This window comes from Panthera pardus, unplaced genomic scaffold, assembly GCF_024362965.1.
Source record: "Panthera pardus isolate Hobbes unplaced genomic scaffold, ASM2436296v1 HiC_scaffold_16, whole genome shotgun sequence".
Taxonomy (NCBI): Eukaryota; Metazoa; Chordata; class Mammalia; order Carnivora; family Felidae; genus Panthera; species Panthera pardus.
In genome coordinates, this window is record NW_026526721.1 from 64,751,964 (window position 1) to 64,758,187 (window position 6,224).

Consider the following 6,224-nt stretch of genomic DNA (forward strand, 5'->3'; position numbering starts at 1 on the left):
CAAAGGAAGCATCTCAAACTTCCAACTGCTGAACTGTGTCCCCTAGGAAGGAAATGTATGTTTCCTTCATGGTCTTACTCGCAGATGACTCACAGAGTGCCCTGATCTCATGGCCCAGCCAGGTTCTGGTGAGTTGGGCTGAGCCCTGGGATGCAGGGCGGGGGGGGGGGGGGGGGGGGGGGGGGGGAGTGCCTTCGCCATGTACCTGCTGGTAAAACTGGGGTGACAGCCTGATCCTTAATTCCCAGGATAGGGGACCAAAGGCTCATGTCCTGATGCCCAACTGGCTTGCCCTCCCCTGCCTCACCTTATATCTCCAGGAGAGTGCTTGGGATGTCAGGATAAATGACACCTGTATTTGGCTGAGATTCTCTCCATGGTCTTTCAGAAGAAAGAGAGGGAAGGACCTCACTCTGGGGAAAGTTTTGAAATGCCTCTCTCATGTGTTCCAATGCCTTTTGCTTCTAGTGCTAACCAGGTTTTCCAGTGCCCTCATGCTCTCTGCTGACTGAGCAAATTCTGCCCCAAACCACTCCTGACTTTCCCTCTAGGGCTTCATGCTCCAAAAATCTACCTACAAAATTTCATTCTTCTTGTGATTTGATCTCTTCTAGGTTAAGGGAAAGCTTTGTACAGACTAATTCATACTAAGGAGTGAATGACAGCTAGTTCCCACTCCCTTAATCTTCTATGTGGATTTTTCATTGATAACTGAAAATGATTTCTAGTTGGTAAAAATCCAAGGCAGCTGTGGGAACAGGAAAGAGCTGTTGTGGGGCAAGATGGCCCACCTGCTGCTCTCTAAATCTTACCTCCTGCCTTCTCTACCAAGAATTAACTAGAAAGAGAACAGGCCTTCAGTTAGTAAGTGCCCCTTGTCACCTCTCCAGCTAGCCTTCTACCTGGAGCCTCAGCCTCATCTTCAGAAAAGGTGCAAATTCCACTGTGAATGTGGACAGACTTCGTTCCTCCAAAAACCAAATAAGGCCCCGAACTCAGGTACCACTACATCCAGGCCGCTAACACTCGGGTAGGACATACCCTTCAGCTGAGAGAATCCCAGGCCTGGAGACTTCTCTGCACTGGAGAAGTTCAGCCACTCGGGACTGTGCTTTGTGCCCCAGGGGTCTTCAGTTTAACCTCAGGGCAGTTTCCACTCTGCCTAGTTTGGGCCTCCACCTTTCCCCACCTTCCCCGGAAGCCCAGCCTTCCTCACTTCCTTCTGGCTTCTGGGACTGTTAGTGGGACTCACACCACCATTCAGGCCCCGGGGTGAGGCCCAGGTCCAGCCTCACCAGACCAGGGAGAGTAGGAGCACCTGGATCTGGGGAGCTGGCAGGCTGCTGGGCTCAAGACCCACCCAGACAAACCGTCTTGAGAAATTCCCACTTCTCCAACAGTCCATGGGCCTGCTTATCAGGTACCAAAGAGCAATTACTACCTAACACCAAAAACGGGTCAGGCTGACTCTGGGGTAGGTTTCACTTGGCGGCAATGGCAGATGGGTCATCGCGCTCTCTTGGTTCGCCGATTCCTCCCAGGTTGTCACCCGGGCTCCTGGCATGCTGCGTACACAGAATGTTATAAAGCCCACTGCTCAGGTTTGTTAGCCCTGTAACTATTTTTCCTACATGAGCTGGAATACACAGAAACTGCTCCAATTCTAAGCAGCACATCAGATACTTCCTGGCTACCCATAAAGAGAAAGAATAGTGGTCACGTGAATTCGAAAATCCAATCTCCTCTCAAAGCTCCACCCTACGCCCCCACCCAGCCCACTGAGGAGCAGGGTTGTGGCTGAGAAACTGGAAACTGAGCAGGTTTCTTATCTCTACTGAATGACCAATTGTCTTTCTCCTTCAGAATCAAGTATTTCCTTCCTTTTGTCTTTTCTGCTTCACCACACCCAGATCCTTATCACCTTCTATACTTGAGACTCAATCAAAAAAGAAACCCAGAAAAAAAAAAAAAGCCAGAGAAGACTAGTTGTAAGCTACTGAGTTTGCTTTCATGTGTGACATTTTTATCATAAGGCTTGAATGATCCCATCTGATGAGATCCACAAACATCTTGGAAAAAGGCAGCATTGCTGAGAAATGCATAGTTCCCAGACCCTTCTCCAAGCAACCCTCCCCACAATCCCCAACCAACGCCCAACACACACACACACACACACACACACACACACACACACACACCCCTACCTTTGATGGAGACAAATAACCAAATTCTGGGGTTAGAGAAAGCTTGCCATCATGCCCTACTTTCTAATGGCCTCTACCCTGGGTTCCTGCTGAAAAAGAAAACAAGAGCAGCCCAACAGTCAGAAACTGGCCTGCACTCATACCTATAAACAATCCTATCAGATGTAAACAATCTCACAGAACACCAACTTCAGATAAGGTTGCATAAAATGAGGCAAAGCAAGTCCACTTCATCATTTTGTCCAAGCACAAGTACAAGGTCACTGGGCCACCTGCAAAATACCAAACACACCCAATTTGGCTAAAATAAATGACTGCTATGAGTTTACCAATTACAGCTCTATTCTCCTGCTAGTCCCTATGAATAAAATGTAGACACGCTTATAGAATTGCCCCCACTTTCTGACAATGTCCAAACGTAGAGCACACCCTGCTTGCTCAAGCCCTCCCCAAATGCCCCAACAAAACCCAAACGCCATAATAGGTTCAAACTCCCTTTTTCTAAGACACCTCATGATTCCTCATGGCGTGTTCTCCCTCACTGGGAGTCATAATCCCAACTTATTTACTGCAGAAGTGTTCCTGGGGGTCTCTGAAGGGCGTAGCCATTCCAAACAACTGTCCATCTCTCTTTCCTTTCTTGGCATATTTGTTGGTTTGTTACCATGAAGTGGTTAAGAACACAAACTCTGGAGTCAAATATCTGGCTCCAAATCCCAGCTCTGCATGACTTTGGCAATTTACTCAGCCTCTTGGAACCTGTTTCAGGAAAACAGGTCTCTCCCCAAAGGAGACTGAGAGGACTAAAATATGTCAAGTGCGTTAGACTGGTAACAGGCTGTAAGAGATGCCAATAGGAAGTTATACCATAAGTCCGGTCTGAAGTACTCTGCTTGGCCCATAATCCCTGGGAACATGCCAACTAATGTCATGTTGCTTCAATTTATTATGATAAGCTTGATAATCAAATAAGCAGTCCAAATTTACTGGCCCTGAAACAATAGCAATGAGTAATAGCTTTTTAGCAAAATTCCTACTCTATGGTGGAAGAATGTACTGGGGTAGTCCAGATAAGGCATTTTAATGGATACATCTCATGTACTGTATGTTATTTCTAGAACCCTAGCTACAGATGAGATCTCTGCCCTTGATGCCATCACAGAGAAATTTCATAATCTCCTGACAATGTGATATTCAGGGTGGGGGAACATAAGATACAGAGGTCAAGAAGAATGGATTCAAGTGACTTATCTCCTCCTCCTACCAACCTCGGTTAAGCTACTTAACTTGAATCTGTTTTTTTCTTTGCAGTACATACATACCTACAGGGCTACTGGCAAGATAAAATTAAATAAAATAAATAAAATCACACAGGTAACTTGGCCAATACAGAGCAAGCATTCAATTATTATTATGACCCACCCTTCACCAACCTCTCTTCCAAGGACCAAAATTACACACACACACGAGGTTTGATTTTGAGTTTTCAACAGTCATCAATGGAACAACGGACCCTTTGCTGGTACAGTCAAGCTCCCTGAGAGTGAGACCCTCTCAGCCAGTCCTCTGTGAACACCTTTCAGACCTCTGAGGGCCTCTTAGCAGGTATAAGATGGTCTTCAGTGTACTTAAAACCAGTGACGGTGGCAATAGCTTAAATAAGGTACTAAAGAATACATTTAAAATTTGGAATGTGATTGGCAAAAAAGTACTTATGAAATATACCTGAATATGTTCCATCTTGTAGGACACGTTAATGGCTTTTAAGAACTGTGTATATACAAAAATTGGAGAAAGTAGAGGTTTTGAGTCTAGCAGAAAATATCTTCATTTCTCCTGAAAGTCCATCCACAGAGCATCTGGGACCCCTCAACAAACCTGTCCAATTGGGGTTTGAGTGGAAGTGAGGGGGCTAAGGGCAGAAAAACCAGGGAGGGAGTCAGGAAAAAGTTCAGAGACCAGATGAGAATGAAACATACTTTTTAGATCACAGAAGATACCAAACTTCTCTGGGAAATAGGACAAAGATATATACACAGGAAAACTACCTTTGAAAATGAGAGAAGCCGGGTACCTGGGTGGCTCACGCAGCTAAGCATCTGACTTCGGCTCAGGTCATGATCTCACAGTTCGTGAGCTCGAGCCCTGCTTCTGGTGAGCCCCACTTGTCTCTCTCTCTCTCTGCCCCCCATGGGATTCTCTCTCTGCTCTTGCTCACTTGTGCCCAGTCTATTAAAAAAAGGAAAAGAAAATGAGAGAAGCCAGCCCCCCTCCAAAAATTAAAAAATGAGAGAAGCCAAGATGAAGGCAATGTGGTCTTGAAGTCAGGACACCTGAGTGTGTGCCCTGACTCTGCCATTTACTAGCTGTGCCATTTCTGGCAAGTCCCCCACCTGTTCAGAACCTCTACTTCCTCATCTACCCTATTTGTCTCAAGAGTCAACAGGATCAATAAAGTGTGCGTAAAAACATCACAAGAGCATAAAGAATCGTAAAACTGAGTGGAAGTGGAAGTGAGAAAAAAACCAACCCAAACTTTTAAAGGAGCACACTCTTCCAAGTATTTGTGATGTCCAAATAGACTGCACTCCTAATCCTTAGCAATTACGGTAGGCAGATCTACAAAGCTCAAAAACCTTGGACTCTTTGTTGCAGTTGACAATGAGAACATACAGGGCAGGTATTGGGGAAACTTGGTTCCTTTGAGGCTGAACTCCTCTGCCCAGCTGTGGAGAGAAGGAGGTGGATGGCAGCCATGAGCAGGCAGGTGTCACACCCCAGTGCAGGTGAAGTGGCATGGTAGAGAAATAGAGGTCTTTTTTTTTTTAATGTTTATTTTTGAGAGAGAGAGAGAGAGAGAGAGAGAGCGGGGGAGGAGCAGAGAGAGAGGGAGCTGGAGAATCTGAAGCAGGCTCTGCACTGTCAGGGCACAGTCAGTGCAGAGCTCAATGCAGGGCTCAAACTGAGATCGTGACCTGAGCCAGAGTCCGACACTTAACCAACTGAGCCAGTCAGATGCCCCGAGGTCTTAAAAAATTCTGTTCCACCTTGAGAGGTTTCAAAATGAGTCATTTCAACGACTGGTGCATTATATTGGTTGCAAGAATGATCTGAAGAGTAATAGGCATAGTACAGTGGTTTCTAACATTAAAAAAAAAATGCAGATGCTTACTCGTCATTGAAAACACAGAATTTCCACATTGTAGTGGCTATATTCTGTTGCTATTTAATAAAAAACTGAATTCTCAAATACGGATCCTCAAATTCCTTGCACATATTATTCTCTTTCTTTACCCTCCCAACCATGACCTGGGACCCACAGCCTCCAAAGTGGGGATCCCTGGCATGGGCTTTTGGCAATTACAACAGGGCAGTCTGCATACGATTATAATTAAGAGAATGTGGGGCAGCATGCTAAAGATTCTGCAGAAAAGAGAGAGAATAGGAACATGAAAACCACCATTATTTTCTTTGCTAAATGGAGAAAAAACACAGCTTTTACTTGTCCCTACTAAGTTAGACGTAAAGCAGGCCAGCCCTAGGTAAACCTGTCCTATCTATAAAATGTATCTTCCTTTCAAATTCTCATTCCCCACTTGGGAGGTGACTGCTGCCTTTCTTGGGAGCCCCAAACCCTCCTATTCCCTCCCTCTCCCTGTTTGGGAAGGACATTATTTACACTTACTGGCTAGCACTCGTTCATGTTAAAGTTTAACGATTAAAGTGTCATATAATAAGGATGGATGGAGAGACCCTGGGGCACGGTTGCATTAATGCTTGCTTAAGAACATCCACATCTACCTTATTTATGTGCCCATTCACTCATGCAAACAAAATATTATTTCTGTTCTGACCCAGAATCCATTTCCTATTACCTTCCTTAGATAATCCTTGCACATCCCTGCCCCCCAACCCCAGGAAGCTCAGTGGTATTGGTGGCTTCTCTCCCAAATCACTGCTGCTGCCCAAGTCAGTGCCCCGGCTCCACCTTCCTTATCAAAGGCTTCCCAAGCCCTGGCC